Source organism: Triticum urartu, chromosome 6 (assembly GCF_003073215.2).
Source record: "Triticum urartu cultivar G1812 chromosome 6, Tu2.1, whole genome shotgun sequence".
NCBI lineage: Eukaryota > Viridiplantae > Streptophyta > Magnoliopsida > Poales > Poaceae > Triticum > Triticum urartu.
Window position 1 is genome coordinate 447,658,279 of NC_053027.1, and position 15,719 is coordinate 447,673,997.

The following is a 15,719-nucleotide window of genomic DNA, read 5'->3' on the forward strand; positions in this document are numbered from 1 at the left end:
CTCCCTTCCTGCTCAATATTTGGGGAGAGGACCAGGGCCACTATAAATAGGACCAGCCACCCGCGTAGCAAAGGGGTTCGGCTCAGTCTCCTCCAAGGGCTCGACAAGTAGAGAGGTGGTAAAGAGAGAGAGAGAGATAGAGAGAGGTGGCTGAACTTCTCCCAGCAGTTCATCGCCCCAGCCAAGAACAGACCCTCGCGAGGCTGTTCTTCCTTGTACTGTCCATTATCATCAGCCCAAGAGGCAATCCACCACACCACACACTGGAGTAGGGTATTACACCACAATGGTGGCCCGAACCAGTATAAACCCTGTGTCCCTCGTGTTGTTCTTTTCGTAACTTTGATCCTAGCGTGGCGGAGGGGTCCAGGGAGGTAGGAGGCGAAATCTCCACGCGCACCCCAGTGTTCGAACCTGAAGGGTCTGCCAGAACCCGAAATCCGACATCTTCAACGGACACCACGACCGCTACCGTGTGTGATACAAGTGCGATGTGAATCACCACGACCGCGCAAGCGTGAGAAAATTAAGGTGGAGGTACTGACTCAACCGTGTGCGATGCAAGTGCACTGAAATCACCACAATCGCGCAAGAGCGAGCAAAGGGTGGATGTACTGGCTTAACCATGTGCGATGCAAGTGCGCTGTACAAACCACCACACGTGGAAGCTAAAGGCGGGTAAGTTTATTTGGAAATTAGGACGAACCGTGTGCAATAGACCAGCTAGCTAGAAATATAAAAAACAAACTACCCGCCTTGAGCGTTGCAAAAATCGGCGGATCCACGCCAGTTTTCCTTATTATCATACACACATATTGCTATTGGACCGTGCGCGATCTTGGGCACTCCCGCCCTGCATCAATTCCTTTACCCAAATTTTAGTAGCCGACGTACTTCAACTGTCATCCACACTCCTCCAGCACCGACCTTATAGTAAAATTTTAGCAGCAGAAGCATTTGAACCGTCTCCCTCCCTCGTCCACCACCATCTCCACCCACCATTACTAAAATTTTCAGTAGCCGTGGCGTATCCTCAAACACCACCCCCCTCCACAGTCCCCCACCCGTCCCTCCCCCCTTCGAACCCTAGCTCGTGGCCGCCGCCGCCAACCCTGCCGGTTTGCCCGTTCCTCCTAGCTTAGATAATAAAGTTCAGGTTATCCAGCGATTCCCATATCGTCACCCCACTCCCCTGAGTTTTTAGATGAGGCCTGCGGTGTCCCTCCTCGCCAGATGCACATCCCCTGCTCCAGAATGTTGTAGCCTAAGCTTGACCACGTATCCCGGGGAGCCCGACGGGTGTTCGGCCAAGAAGAGGTTTATCATGGCCTCTCTGGCGGACGTTGGCGAGGTGGCCGCCGTTCGCTCCGACTTGTCGATCCTGGAGCAACATGTCGCCACGGAAGCCGGCGAAGACGTTGACTACGTTGTCATGCTGAAGGCTTCATGTCAGCGGGCTAGCGTATTACTGTATCTCAGGAAAGCTGGCTACGACATCAAGCTCGCCCACACTGACGGCTTCACACGGGCCATGTCACAGGTTAAGTGGTCCATCCCCAACCCCTCTGGTTCAACCGCCGTCGATCTCTTCGATGGCCCTGCCGCTGACCTCCTCCGCCAAGCGATCAAGGATTTGCAAGCTTTATACGCCATCGAGCCCATTTTGTCACCTCTGAAGGACATGTTCTACGGTGGTGGCTTGGGATCCTCAATTGCCAAGTAAGATCTCATCGACCACGACCACGACCACGAGGAGGGCACCATGATGGTTCTTCCAAGGTGAAACGGCCCATCTGTGACATTAGAGAGCGCACCATGGGTCTGTGCTCTTCCAACTGGAAGGATCCCGTCCATGAATTGTGAGGCAACATTCTATCAGCAAATATTACCTTTTCTAGCTTGCCAACCCATACCCTTTGTTGTAGTAGCATTTGCCGTGCGGTGCTTTAACTGTGCCGTGTTTAATTATTTTAGTTATGCAAAAATGTATTGTTTAATAGGTTTATGTGATGTTTAAGTATGAATTGTCCACTTTAGTTTCACGAGTGGCTATATTTGGTTGTTTATAGTGAGTAGATTCCTTGTTTATCTGTATTTGGTTGTTAGGTTGGTTGCAGTGAGCATTTTTCAGTTATCGAGCAGATGCCTTGTTTATATGTACTTGGTTCTTAGTTTGGCTGCAGTGAGTACTTGTCTAGTTATCAAGCAGATGCCTTGTTTATCTGTATTTGGTTGATAGGTTATTTTTTTAGCATTTGTCCTGTTATCAAGTAGATGCCTTGTTTATCTGTATTTGGTTGTTAGGTTGCTTTTTTAGCATTTCTCCAATTATCAAGCAGATGCCTTATTTATCTTTATCTGCTTGTTAGGTTGGTTGTAGTGAGCATTTGTCCAGTTTTCAAGCATATGCCCTGTTTATCTATATTTGCTTGTTAGGTTGGTTGCACTGAGACTCTGTCCAGTTTTCAATGGCTATATTTGGTTGTTATACTGGTCATTTATGCCTTGCTTATTTCACTCATTCACAATGTGTGGTTCATTATGTGCAAGTCAAAACTGTGCCACTTGACTACATCAATACCAGTTTGAACGACTATATTTGGTTCCAGTTATTCCTGGTGTAGTTAACATATGCCCTTTATTTTCAGTTTTACACATTTATCCAGTCTGATGTTTAAGCATTACCTATGTTCTATTCATTTTCAAAAATACCAGTTTGAATTGCAATATATGATGGCTCTTAAGCTTGCTGTCGGTAACATTGCCTTCCATTTTATATCTGCTTTAACAGCATGCTGAAACCAACACATTCAAGCTATCATTTGGAGATGATGTTGTTTACCTTTTCTATATTTGTTTGATGTTAAGATTGATGTACTTATCATGCCTTTCCACTACTTATGCAGGACAACAACGGGAGTGGCCACCATTTTCCGCCGAGGTTAGCTTCATCCCTCGGCTTGTACTCCCAGTCGTTCCATAATGTAGTGCATATAGATCTAGGCCTGGACACTAGTTAGCTTCTAATATTGGCTTGTTGCTTGTAGGTACATATTCCCTTGGCAAGGATCCACGCATCGACCCTTTTTGCGTATGGGGCAATGAGATATTGATGAACAAGCATCAAGTGAGGAAACTGATAAGGATTATTAGCAAAAAGATACGAATGGTGGCAAGCAAATTATTTGTTTATGCTCTATCCAACACAACAGTGAGCTGTAGGATGGTAATTACAAACTCTGCAGCCTTCTCTTTTTACTGCCCATAATGAGTTGTTGGACAACAATGTCTGAATCTTTTTCATTCCTAGTGGTTCCCGAAGCAGTTCACTCAAGATTACCTCGCAAGTGGACATGCAATGAAGGTTAAAGTATTTCATCCAGACTACAATGAGCATTGAGAAGTCCTAATGAAGACAGTGAAGGATGGACGGGCAGCCCTCATAAGGGGTTGTCCTAGAGTCGTGCGCGCCTTATGCATGGAGGAGGGCACAATATGGGCATTCCGCTTCACCTTCTTCAGCAACCAGAATGTCTTTCGCCTCTCTCTTTATAGTCTTTAGTACAACTGTAGTTCATCATTCTTTACTTGGTGCTTTTGTAGTTCTTCAGTATATGTACCTGTGCATTGAATTATGGATTCGTGGTTGAACCTATATTTGTAATAAACATGGTTGGATATCAAATAAGTGATTGCCTAATTTCAAATTCATAACATGTGATTTTTAAATTAGGGATTAATTGGATTAATTATGGATTAAATAGGGATTACACAGCACACGGTTTGCGAAAGCGAAACGTCTGTGATATACGTGGAGATCAGAAACGTTTCTAGGATCCACTACGTGTGCGATCAATCTCCACTGCACACACGACTTTCTCTTGAAAACTGTTTGCGTTAGGCCACCTTGCGCAAATGTTTATCACATAAAAAGTGTGTGTGATGGACAGCCTTCGCCACACAATTTCTTTCTGCGCACCGTGTGTGATGCATTCAATAACACAAAAGATAAAATTATTAATATCGTGTGCAATGGCAACGCTATCACAAACGATTTAACGGGAAAAATTATGTGTGATGTACCTATAAATGGAAACGTTTTTCTTGGAGCGACTGTGTGGGATGTACAAACGAATAGATACGTTTAGCGGGGACTTACTGTGTGGGATGTACTTGTGACCGGAAACAATTTCGCCGTATAATTGTATTTTTTAGCTCTACTGTACATAATTTCTGTATTTGAGAGCTCACCGGTCGCACACGACCTCATTTTGCCGAACGTGTGTGCCAGGAGGGCATATCCCTGACGGTTACTGGGTCATGTGGGAAGGACCCCCCTATCACCCACACTCACTTGGCAATGGTTCCAGATGCCGTCGCGGAAAGGGGTTTTAAACCATTTGTTTAGGACCGACGCGCACCAGTGCTTCATGCGCCTGAAGCGCCACCATGCTGGGCCAGCTCAGGTAGATTTTTTTCTTCCATGTTTTAATCCACAAAAACAAACAAGCTATATGTGAATCGGGCCAGTGATCTCCCGCTTCGATGTACGCTAGTGCAACCACCCGCCACCCAACGGGATGTGGTTACAACAACTTTTTCCTTTTTCTTTTACCTTTTCTCCCTTTTTCATTTCGTATTTTTCTTTCCTTCTCGGTTCGATGATTTGTTTGCAAATACGTAAAAAAATCTTTGAGACGATGTTTTTTTATTTTCAATGAACTTTTTTGAAATTTGATTAACTTTTTTTCCCAAATTTGTGCACTTTTTTTAGAATCCATGACCTCTTTTTCAATTTTGATGTTTTTTTTGGAATTCGATAAACTTTTTTCAAATCCGATGAACTTTTTTGAAAATCAAACATTTTTTTCAAAATCATTTCTTTAAATCAATTAACTTTTTAAGAACTTGACAAAGTTTTTTAAAAATGTGTGAACTTTTTTCAAGAATATTTGAGTTACGAGTTTGGCCTTCATTTAAAACAATGTGGAATTGTTTCACAACTCACGCCACCTGGAACACCACAACATAATGGTCTGTCCGAACATTGTAACCATACTTTATTAGATATGGTGAGTTCTATGATGTCTTTTACCGATTTGTCTTTATAATTTTGGGGTTATGCATTAGAGACAACCGCATTCACGTTAAATAGGGCATCGTCTAAATCCGTTGAGACGACATCAGATGAACTATGGTTTGGCAAGAAACCTAAGTTGTTGTTTCTTAAAGTTTGGGGATGTGACACTTATGTAAAGAGGCTTCGGCCTCATAAGCTCAAACCCAAATCGGAGAAGTGTGTCTTCATAGGATACCCTAAAGAAACTATTGGGTACACCTTCTACCATAGATCCAAAGGCAAGATCTTTATTGCTAAGAATGGGTCATTTCTAGAGAAGGAGTTTCTATCGAAAGAAGTGCGTGGATGGAAAGTAGAAATTGATGAGGTAATTGTACCTTCTCTCGAATTGGAAAGTAGCACATCAGACAAAACCGTTCCCATGATGCCTACACCAACTAGAGAGTAAGCTAATGATGATGATCATGAAACTTCGGATCAAGTTACTACTGAACCTCTTAGGTCAACCAGAACACGATCCGCAGCAGAGTGGTACGGTACTCTCCTGGAAGTTATATTATTAGACAATGGCGAACCTATGAACTATGAAGAAGCTATGATGAGCCCAGATTCTGATAAATGGCTTGAGGCCATGAAATCTGAGATAGGATCCATGTATGAGAACAAAGTGTGGACTTTGGTGGACTTCACCAATGATCGGTAAGCCATTGAGAATAAATGGATCTTACAAAAGAAGACAAACGCTGATGGTAATATCACTGTCTACAAAGCTCTACTTGTCGCAAAAGGTTTTCTACAAGTTCAAGGTGTTGACTACGATGAGACTTTCTCACCTGTAGCGATGCATAAGTCTGTACGAATCATGTTAGAAATTGCCGCATTTTATGATTATGAAATCTAGCAAATGGACGTCAAAACTGCATTCCTTAACGGATTTCTTAAAGAAGAGTTGTATATGATGCAACCAGAAGGTTTTTTCGATCCTAAAGGTGCTAACAAAATGTGCAAGCTCCAGCGATCCATCTATGGACTGGTGCAAGCATCCCGGAGTTGGAATATATGATTTGATGAGGTAATCAAAGCATATGGTTTTATACAGACTTATGGTGAAGCATGTATTTACAAGGAAGTGAGTGGGAGCTCTGTAACATTTCTGATATTATATGTGGATGACATATTGTCGATTGGAAATGATATAGAATTTCTAGATAGCATAAAAGGATAATTGAATAAGGATTTTTCAATGAAAGACCTCGGCGAAGCTGCTTATATATTGGGCATCAAGATCTATAGGGATAGATCAAGACGCTTAATAGGACTTTCACAAAGCACATACCTTGACAAAGTTTTGAAGAAGTTCAAAGTGGACCAGTCTAAGAAAGGGTTCTTACCTGTGTTGCAAGGTGTGAAGTTGAGTAAGACTCAAAGCCCGACCACGATGGAAGATAGAGAGAGAATGAAAGTCATTCCCTATGCCTCAACCATAGGTTCTATAAAGTATGCCATGCTATGTACCAGAGATGTCGTGTGACTTGCCATGAGTTTGACAAGGGGGTACAATAGTGATCCAGGAGTGGATCACTGGACAGTGGTCAAAATTGTACTTAGTTACCTAAGAAGACTAAGGAAATGTTTCTCGGTTATGGAGGTGACAAAGAGTTCATCGTAAAGGGTTACGTCGATGCAAGCTTTGGCACCGATTCGGATGACTCTGAGTCTCAATCCGGATAAGTATTGAAAGTGGGAGAAATTAGCTAGAGTAGCTCCATGCAGAGCATTGTAGACATGGAAATTTTCAAAATACATACGAATCTGAATAAGCCAGACCCGTTGACTAAACCTCTCTCACAAGCAAAACATGATCACACCTTAGTACTCTTTGGGTATTAATAACATGGTGATGTGAACTAGATTATTGACTCTAGTAAACTCTTTGGGTGTTAGTCACATGTTGATGTGAATTATCCGTGTTAATCACATTGCGATGTGAACTAGATTATTGACTCTAGTGCAAGTGGGAGACTGATATGTCTCCAACATATCTATAATTTTTTATTGTTCCATGTTGTTATATTATCAATCTTGGATGTTTTATAATCATTTTATAGTCATTTTATATAATTTTTCGGTACTAACCTATTGACATAGTGCCAAGTGCCAGTTGCTATTTTTTACATCGCAGAAAATCAATACCAAACGGATTCCAAATGACATGAAACTTTACGGAGATGTTTTATGGACCAGAAGACACCTAATGGGCCTTGGCTGCGCCTGGGGTGCTCCGAGGAGAGCACAACCCACCAGGGCACGCCAGGAGGCCCAGGGGTGCCCTGGTGGGTTGTGCTCACCTCGGGTGCTCCCCGGACCTCCTCTTTGCTCTATAAATACCCCAATTTTCCCAAAACCCTAGGGGAGTCAATGAAATATTGATCCAGCCGCTACAGAGTCCAGAACCACCAGATCCAATCTAGAAACCATCTCAGATGGGGTTCACCACCTCCATTGGTGCCTCTCCGATGATGCGTGAGTAGTCCTTTGTGGACCTTCAGGGCCGTAGTCAGTATCTAGATGGCTTCCCCTCTCTCTCTAAATTCTCAATACAATGGTCTCTTGGAGATCCATATGATGTAACTCTTTTTGCGGTGTGTTTGTTGGGATCTGATGAACTTTGAGTTTATGATTAGTTATATCTTTTTATATCCATGAAAGTATTTGAGTTTTTTTGATCTCTTTTATGCATGATCTCTTATAGCATCGTATTTCTTCTCTGATATTTGGGTTTTGTTTGGCCAACTTGATCTATTTATCTTGCAATGGGAAGAGGTCCTTTGTAGTGGGTTCGATCTTACGGTGCTTGATCCCAGTGACAGAAGGGGAACCGACACGTATGTATCATTGCTACTAAGGATAAAACGATGAGGTCTATCTCTACATAGATAGATCTTGTCTACAAAATGTCATCGTTCTTATTGCATTACTCTGTTTCTCCATGAACTTAATACACTAGCTGCATGCTGGATAGCAGTCGATGTGTGGAGTAATAGTAGTAGATGCAGGTAAGAGTCGGTCTACTAACCTTGGACGTGCTGCCTATATAATGATCATTGTCTATATATCGTCATGATTATTTGAAGTTTTATCAATTGCCCAAGAGTAATTTGTTCACCCACCGTTTGCTATTTTTCTCGAGAGAAGCCACTAGTGAAACCTACGGCCCCCGGGTCTCTTTCTCATATATTTGCCTGTCGGTGGGAAATGACACCTATGGGGTCACTGGGATCCCTTCTACGGTTGGTGGGCGCGGGGTTGTGCAAAGAGCGGGTGTGGCGGTCAGCACACAAATCGTTTACCCAGGTTCGAGCCGCGGAGACGCGTAAAACCCTAGTCCTGCTTTGACGTATATTTAGGTGTTCTTGTGTTCTTGCACTAGCTGAAGTGGCTCTCTAGTCCAAAAGATCCGAATCCCCCTCCAGTACGCCTTGGGCCTCCTTTTATAGACAAAAAGGGGTCGCCACAGTGGCACACAGGAGGTGGAAAGGTGTACAGGGGCTGAGTCTATCCCCTGGCATTGTCGGACAAACACATTTAATGCGCTGCCGACGTGCCCCTCTTGCTTTATTGGGGATGGCAAAGAAGCTCGTCCCAGCTGTCGTCGCCTCACCTGGCTCCGACGCGTGTCCAAGCTAATGAGGCGTTGTAGCGCCACGTTGGCTGGCTGCTGGGCTGGCGCGGTGGTAGAGCCTTCACGAAGATCTGCATGCCACCACGCAGGTGCTTGCTGAGTTGGTGTAGAGGCCGCGCGCTACCACACAGATTCCTGCTCAGCTGGTCGAGCTGGCAGCTGTATGGGAGCGGCGGTGGAGTCTTGGCAAACGTGGGCTTAGCTGCGGCCCTGCAGGCGTCCTCTGCAAGGATCTTGCCGAGGGCCCGGCAAGGGTCTCGCTGCGGCACGCGGTCGTCCCTGGCAAGGATTTTGCCGGGGGTCTCGTGGATCCCCTTGGCAAGGATCTCGCCAAGGATCGTCGTCTTCTGGTTTCCATCTGATCTTGTGTGTCTATGATCTCTACAAAGATCTGCATGCCACCATGGAGGTGCCTCCCGAGCCTTGGTTCCAATATGGCGTGGGAACCCCTTGGGCTCAAGGGTGGCGCGCTTTGCTGGCATCAGGCAAGTTGCCCCAGCAAGGATCTTGCCGAGGCTGCGGAAGCCACCCCGGCAAGGGTCTTGCCGAGGGAGTCCACCTCGCCCTCTTGCTCTCTTTGCGTCTCTAGTCTTGGTGTTGCTCTACTCGTCTTGTGCTCTGGCATCCCTCCTCAGCCCTGCTTAGTGTGGCCGTGGGCGCGGCTCTGACTGCCCGTGCATAAGTAAAGGGGTGCAAAAGGAGAGCCCCCCTACTTTTGTACACCGACAGGAGCCCCCGGGCCTGGGCCACACATAAGCGCGACGCATTGTCGGGCTAGGCCCAGAACGGTGCGCGGGCAGGTGGGGCGGATTTTTACCGCAGTAACTCCTCCGTCCGCTGTGCTTCCCCATGACCCGCGTTGAACGCGCGACGTGGGGGGTCGTGCGTGATGTGGGGGTCATGCGTGGGGCGGTTTCCTGATGCATGCATCACATCGTGGTAAAGAGTCGGCTCGCGCCTTCTTCGTAAAAAGGAGGAAAACGCATAGGCGCGGCTCATTTACTGAGTGGGCTCGGGTCGTGGTCTTCAAGGCGGCCGCACCCCACGACCACGGGGCAGAGAACAGCCGTCTCATCCATACCCTCGACTTCTACTCGCCCACCATGTGTCCCCCATTCTCTGAAGATGGTAGGCGGTGGGTGCGGGCCTTGAATAGTGAGGTGGGGAAATGGGCCGCTGCTGATTGGGAAGCGGGTCGGCCTTGATTCTCCGCGCCCTTGATTGTCGGATTGGCTGAGTGGGGCGGCCGAGTCCCGACCCTGCCCCTTTATAAGAAGTGGGAGGGGAATGGCACCCCACAATCTTTCATCGTCCCTCTCCTTCCACCTCGGCTCCACTCTTTCATCTGCCATGGCGTGAGGGGGCGCCGGTCCTTCGAGGGTGGCGGCAAGGGTCTCTGCTCGACAGCGCGTCCCTCCTTCCCAAGAGCCCACAGCGGCGGAGCCGGCCATGAGAGGAAGGGGGAGGGGCGAGGCCGAGGCCGACGTGGCTGTCGGTGTCAAAACCGACGGATCTCGGGTAGGGGGTCCCGAACTGTGCGTTTAAGGCGGATGGTAACAGGAGGCAGGGGACACGATGTTTTACCCAAGTTCGGGCCCTCTTGATGGAGGTAAAACCCTACGTCCTACTTGATTATTCTTGATAGTATGAGTAGTACAAGAGTAGATCTACCACAATATCAAAGAGGCTAAACCCTAGAAGCTAGCCTATGGTATGATTGTATGTTGTCCTACGGACTAAAACCCTCCGGTTTATATAGACACCAGAGGGGGCTAGGGTTACACAAGGTCGGTTACAAAGGAGGAGATATACATATCCGTATTGCCTAGCTTGCCTTCCACGCCAAGTAGAGTCCCATCCGGACACGGGACGAAGTCTTCAATCTTGTATCTTCATAGTCCAACAGTCCGGCCAAAGGTCATAATCCGGCTGTCCAGATACCCCCTAATCTAGGACTCCCTCAGTAGCCCCCGAACCAGGCTTCAATGACGATGAGTCCGGCGCGCAGTATTGTCCTCGGCATTGCAAGGCGGGTTCTTCTCCAAATTTTGAACGTTTGTTAAGCAGTGTCCGGCCCCATAAATGTTGGACCTCTTGGCTTCCGTGCCCAATAAGGGCTACCTTCCACGCGTCGAATGAATACGAGGCGCCAGGGCGTTTTTACATTCGCCCCCTAGCCAGATAAATAAATTGTCTATTAAAGGGATGGGTATTCTTAGATCCAATCCATATCATTCTCCCCCAGCGAGAATCCATCGGAGCGTGCTTCGGAAAAATCCACTCCAGCATGGCCGACCTCCGCAGCTCCTCCTCCCGCCCCCGTAGCCCTAAGCTCGGTGATTGGGAGAGGTGTTCTGTCCCACACAGTCGATTAGTCGAATTGCAGACTAAGGGATTTCTCCCTCCAGCGTATATGGTTCCCGTCCGAGCCGGGCTCGCCACCTACAATGGCAGGGAGCAAGCGGAGAGCTTCCCCAGCCCCTCTACGGGGAAGCGAGTATGCCTTGTTCCTTACTTATTAAGGGGACTCGGATTTCCAATTCATCCGTTCCTCCGTGGGCTCCTGGAGTTTTACGGCCTCCAACTGCATAATTTCACCCCTGCTTCCATTTTACACATCGCCAGCTATGTTGCCCTCTGCGAGTTATTCCTGGGCTGCGAGGCTCATTTCGAGCTGTGGAAAAGGTTATTTTGCCTCGTCCCCCGCACACAGAAGGGGTCACTTTATCAAGTGGGCGGAGCCGAAATATGGCGCAGCGCCGAAACCGGATACCTGTCCGGTACTCCGAAGAAGACGTCCGAAGACTGGCCTTCGGAATGGTTTTATATGGAGGACATCCCCCTTCCGGATCCTATTCGGCGGGGTCTTCCCGAGTTCAACAATGCTCCTCTGAAGAAACGCCGAAGCTGGCGCCCACGGAGCCCTCAGGAGGAAGACATCGGAGAAGTCCTTTACCTGATGAACCGGATTAAAGCGCTGGCTCAATCAGGATTGACAGTAATCGAGGTTATGTCAATATGCATAATGCGGGGAGTGCAGCCACTTCAATATCGAGGGCATCCCCTGTGGTGTTTTAACGGGGAAGATGATGCCACCCGTTGTGGGCGGAAGGGTCCGGACAACGCTGCTGCCTTAGCAAAAATTCTGTCTGAGTTGTTCAAGGGAGAGGAAGAGGAGTTCATCCGCATCAAGCCACGGGATGGATTCTCCATCTACAACCCTCCAAGCTGGGTGAGTTATATCTCCTTACTCCCATTCTTCCCGCACTCTTTGTCATAGGTACTCACCTTGCCATTTTGCGACAGGAACTGCGAAAAGACATAAGGGAGGTCAACAGCCCATCTCCACAACCAGAGGACCCTGACCGGGCCCTCAGTCCCGGACTCGAAGAAGATCCGGACATATTCGTGGAGTTGATAGACCGGAAGTTCTATCAATAAAGCTGTGATGACGCCATGGTGGCCATTACGGCCGACTATCTCGGACTTCTTCCTGCATCGCACGTAAGAAAAACCAAAAATCCCAACTCCAAAAACTAGGATCCCCTTTTAGACACTTCACCTACCACATACATATGGTTTTTTACAGGGAAGGCCTTTGGGACGCCGTGCCGAACCTGCAGCAACTCGCCAGCAAGAGGCACCGAGGCCGGGCAGGCCAAAAAGGAAGGCGGTCAGGATGGAGACGTCGGCGCAGAGGTATGACAAAAACCCCACTCCGTGGTTGTCGTCTTTCTCAAAATGTAATGATGTCCATGTTTCTCTAACAGAAAAAACGCTCGCCGGAATATGTCCGGTGAGGCTGCCGATCATGCTTCCACCAGTCGGGCTCCAGGACCGGACATAGAGGCGGAAGCCGACATGGGGCGGACGCCGGATACTCCCCCTACAGAGGATGCGGCTAGACTATCCGCTACAAATTCAGAAGTGGAGAGCGCCGTGAATCATAGGCGTTGCCGAGCCGTACTCCATGACGCTTGCTTCTCCCCAGAGGCATTTGATGCCTTCAATTCTGGAGACGCGTACCTCCGTGCTGCTCAAAATGGTCTAGCCAGAGCCATGGACCAGTATGTGAGGGATGTATGGGTAAGCAAATCTGACGATTATATGTATCAGTAGCCCCCGAGACTTGAAACAGTTAGCAGAACTGATTTAAGGATCATCTATTGTGCAAGTTCTTACAGAGAAGAATACTCGACTGTCACAGGAGCTAGAGGAATGCAAGACCCAACTTCGGGCCACCGTTGCCGCATTGAAGGAACCTAAAAAGTCCCCAGCTGGTAATATTTGTTTCAAAGAATGATGGGTACCATATAGTGTGCGGCATGGCTGCAGATCTAACAATAGATATTGCAGATGAATCCAGAGAAAATCCGGAGGACCAGCATGCCGTACGAGAGCTAAAGGCTGGCGAACGCGTGCTGACTGAGGTCAGGCGGGAGAAAAACAATCTCCAAGACGCGAATACCAAGCTGAGCGTGGAACTAAAAGATGTTCGAGCCCAGCTTGCGGACTCCGAGAAGGAGAATAAGCGGCTTCGACGCGGCATTTTCAGTAAGTGCTTGAACGAACCCTTAAAGAGGGGACGATGGAGAAGCCGACTAACAGAGTTACGTCTGCAGGTATGCTGACGGGTCGTCCCGCTGAGGAGATGCCTGGGTCTGCGGGTGATCTTCAATCCGAGCTCTCACAACTGCACGAACAAGTGCGGCAGGTGATGCGAGGTATTGTCCAGGCCTTGTGGCCATCAGTCTCCCTGCCAGAAGGCATTGGAGAGCTTGCGGAGAAGCTCAAGGGAGCACGGCGGCACTTCCGATTATGGAAGATATCGGCCTGCCGTCAAGGTGCCGGGAAGCCTGGGCCATGGTGAAGACGCGGTATACCAAGGCTGACCCTACCCACATGGCCGAGGTCAGACCTGTGGGGCCCGATGGGAAAGAGATCCCCATTAGCTTAGTCTATGGGCAAGTAGAATTAGCCGCAAAGTATTCCCAACAGGATTGTAGGCTAGACCTCCTGTTGGATGGTATAGAAGAGGAATTTAGTCAGTCTGCAGGACTATGTAATTAAAGTGACATGTATAATGCCTTCTAGCCAGATTGTAGATCATTTGTCATGGGGACCTTTTCGCTTGAACCTCGGGACCCGATAGTCCGGAGTGTGTCCGAATACTCGCTCAATTATATAAGAACTGGGGTATGCGTGGAAACCAGGCGTAGGGGTCATTAGTGCTTGAACAGACAAGTGCCCAACTAGTTATGTTATATTACATGGGTAGTAAGAAACATCTTCCAGGGAGAATAGTTCCGTTAGGGGTTCCTTTCCCTGGGTACGCATGCCCTAAAGTGCATGTCTGGACTGCGAGCGGAGACGCAGGCAAAAACATCTGGGGGCATATATGGAAAATAAATAAAAATCATCTTTTGTTCGCCGACCGAATATTCCCTTAAGAACGCTAGCTTTCGGCTTCACCCAGTCCGAGGTACACATCCGGCTGACCCGGTAGTAACAATCACAGAGGTGCTCCCCTTATGCCCTAGCCAAATTAACGGGAACTTAGGGCATAAATACAAGAGCCAGGCAACCCAGCTTGGCCAAAACTTAAGTCTATCGATGCATATAATGGCGAAGAAAAGGTACATGCAGAAGAATAACACATGTGCGGGGCATGAATCCCAGATAGATTATTAAGCTTATGTGTAAGAAGCCCCCAGGTATAATGAGCACGGCTAGCGCGTCTGTAGTGTGCAAGCGAGGCACAAGTTGGCCCTTGAAGGCCTTGATGAAGAATAAAATAAAGAAAGAGAAAAAAGACAGATAATGTATATGCAAAAAATGGACAGAGGAAGGAGATGAACATAGAGTCCGGCGCTAGGCATAGAATATTCGGAGCCTGGCTGCGTTCCATGGGTTCGGCTCAAGTCGATTATTCGATGCATCCCGCAGACGGTACGCTCCACCGGTCAGAACTTGGTCAATAATGAAGGGACCTTCCCATTTGGGCTCGAGCTTGGTCTTTTTCCTCTCCGGCAGGCGTAGAACTAACTCACCAACGTTATAAGTTTTGGCCCGTACTTCTCTGCTTTGGTATCTGCGAGCCTGTTGCTCGTAGAATGTGGAACGGGCTTTTGCCACGTCGCGCTCCTCCTCGAGGGTGTCCAAACTATCCTGCCGATCGAGCTCAGCTTCTCTTTCTTCGTACATGCGCACTCGAGGTGAGTCATGAATTATGTCACAGGGCAGAACTGCCTCTGCGCCATACACCATAAAGAAGGGTGTATATCCAGTAGTACGGTTCGGCGTGGTCCGCAGCCCCCAGAGTACGGAGTCAAGCTCCTCTACCCACTGCGTGTTAGACTCCTTTAAGGACCACACTAATCTGGGTTTAATGCCGCGCATGATAAGACCATGGCCGTTGGTTTGTGGGTGATAGACGGAAGCATAATCGAGCTTGATGCCCATGTTGCTGCACCAGAGTTTTATCTCATCGGCCGTGAAGTTCGTGCCATTGTCAGTGATGATGCTATTGGGGAGGCCATAATGGTGTACAACCCCGGATATGAAGTCTATCACCGGTCCAGATTCGGCTGTTTTAACAGGTTTGGCTTCTATCCATTTGGTGAATTTATCCACCATGACCAGTAAGTATTTTTTTATTATGGGTTCCCCCTTTAAGGGGTCCAACCATGTCAAGCCCCCAGACCGCGAAGGGCCAGGTAATGGGGATTGTTTGGAGGGCGGTGGGTGGCATGTGGCTTTGGTTTGCAAAAAGCTGGCAACCGGCGCAACGTTGGACCAAGTCCTGTACGTCTGCCCGGGCCGTCGGCCAATAAAACCCTGTACGGAAGGCCTTGCTTACAATGGCCCGGGCTGCGGCGTGGTGGCCACCGAGTCCGGCGTGAATTTCTACCAAAAGCTTCCGCCCTTCCTCTTTGGAGATGCACCTTTGAAGGACTC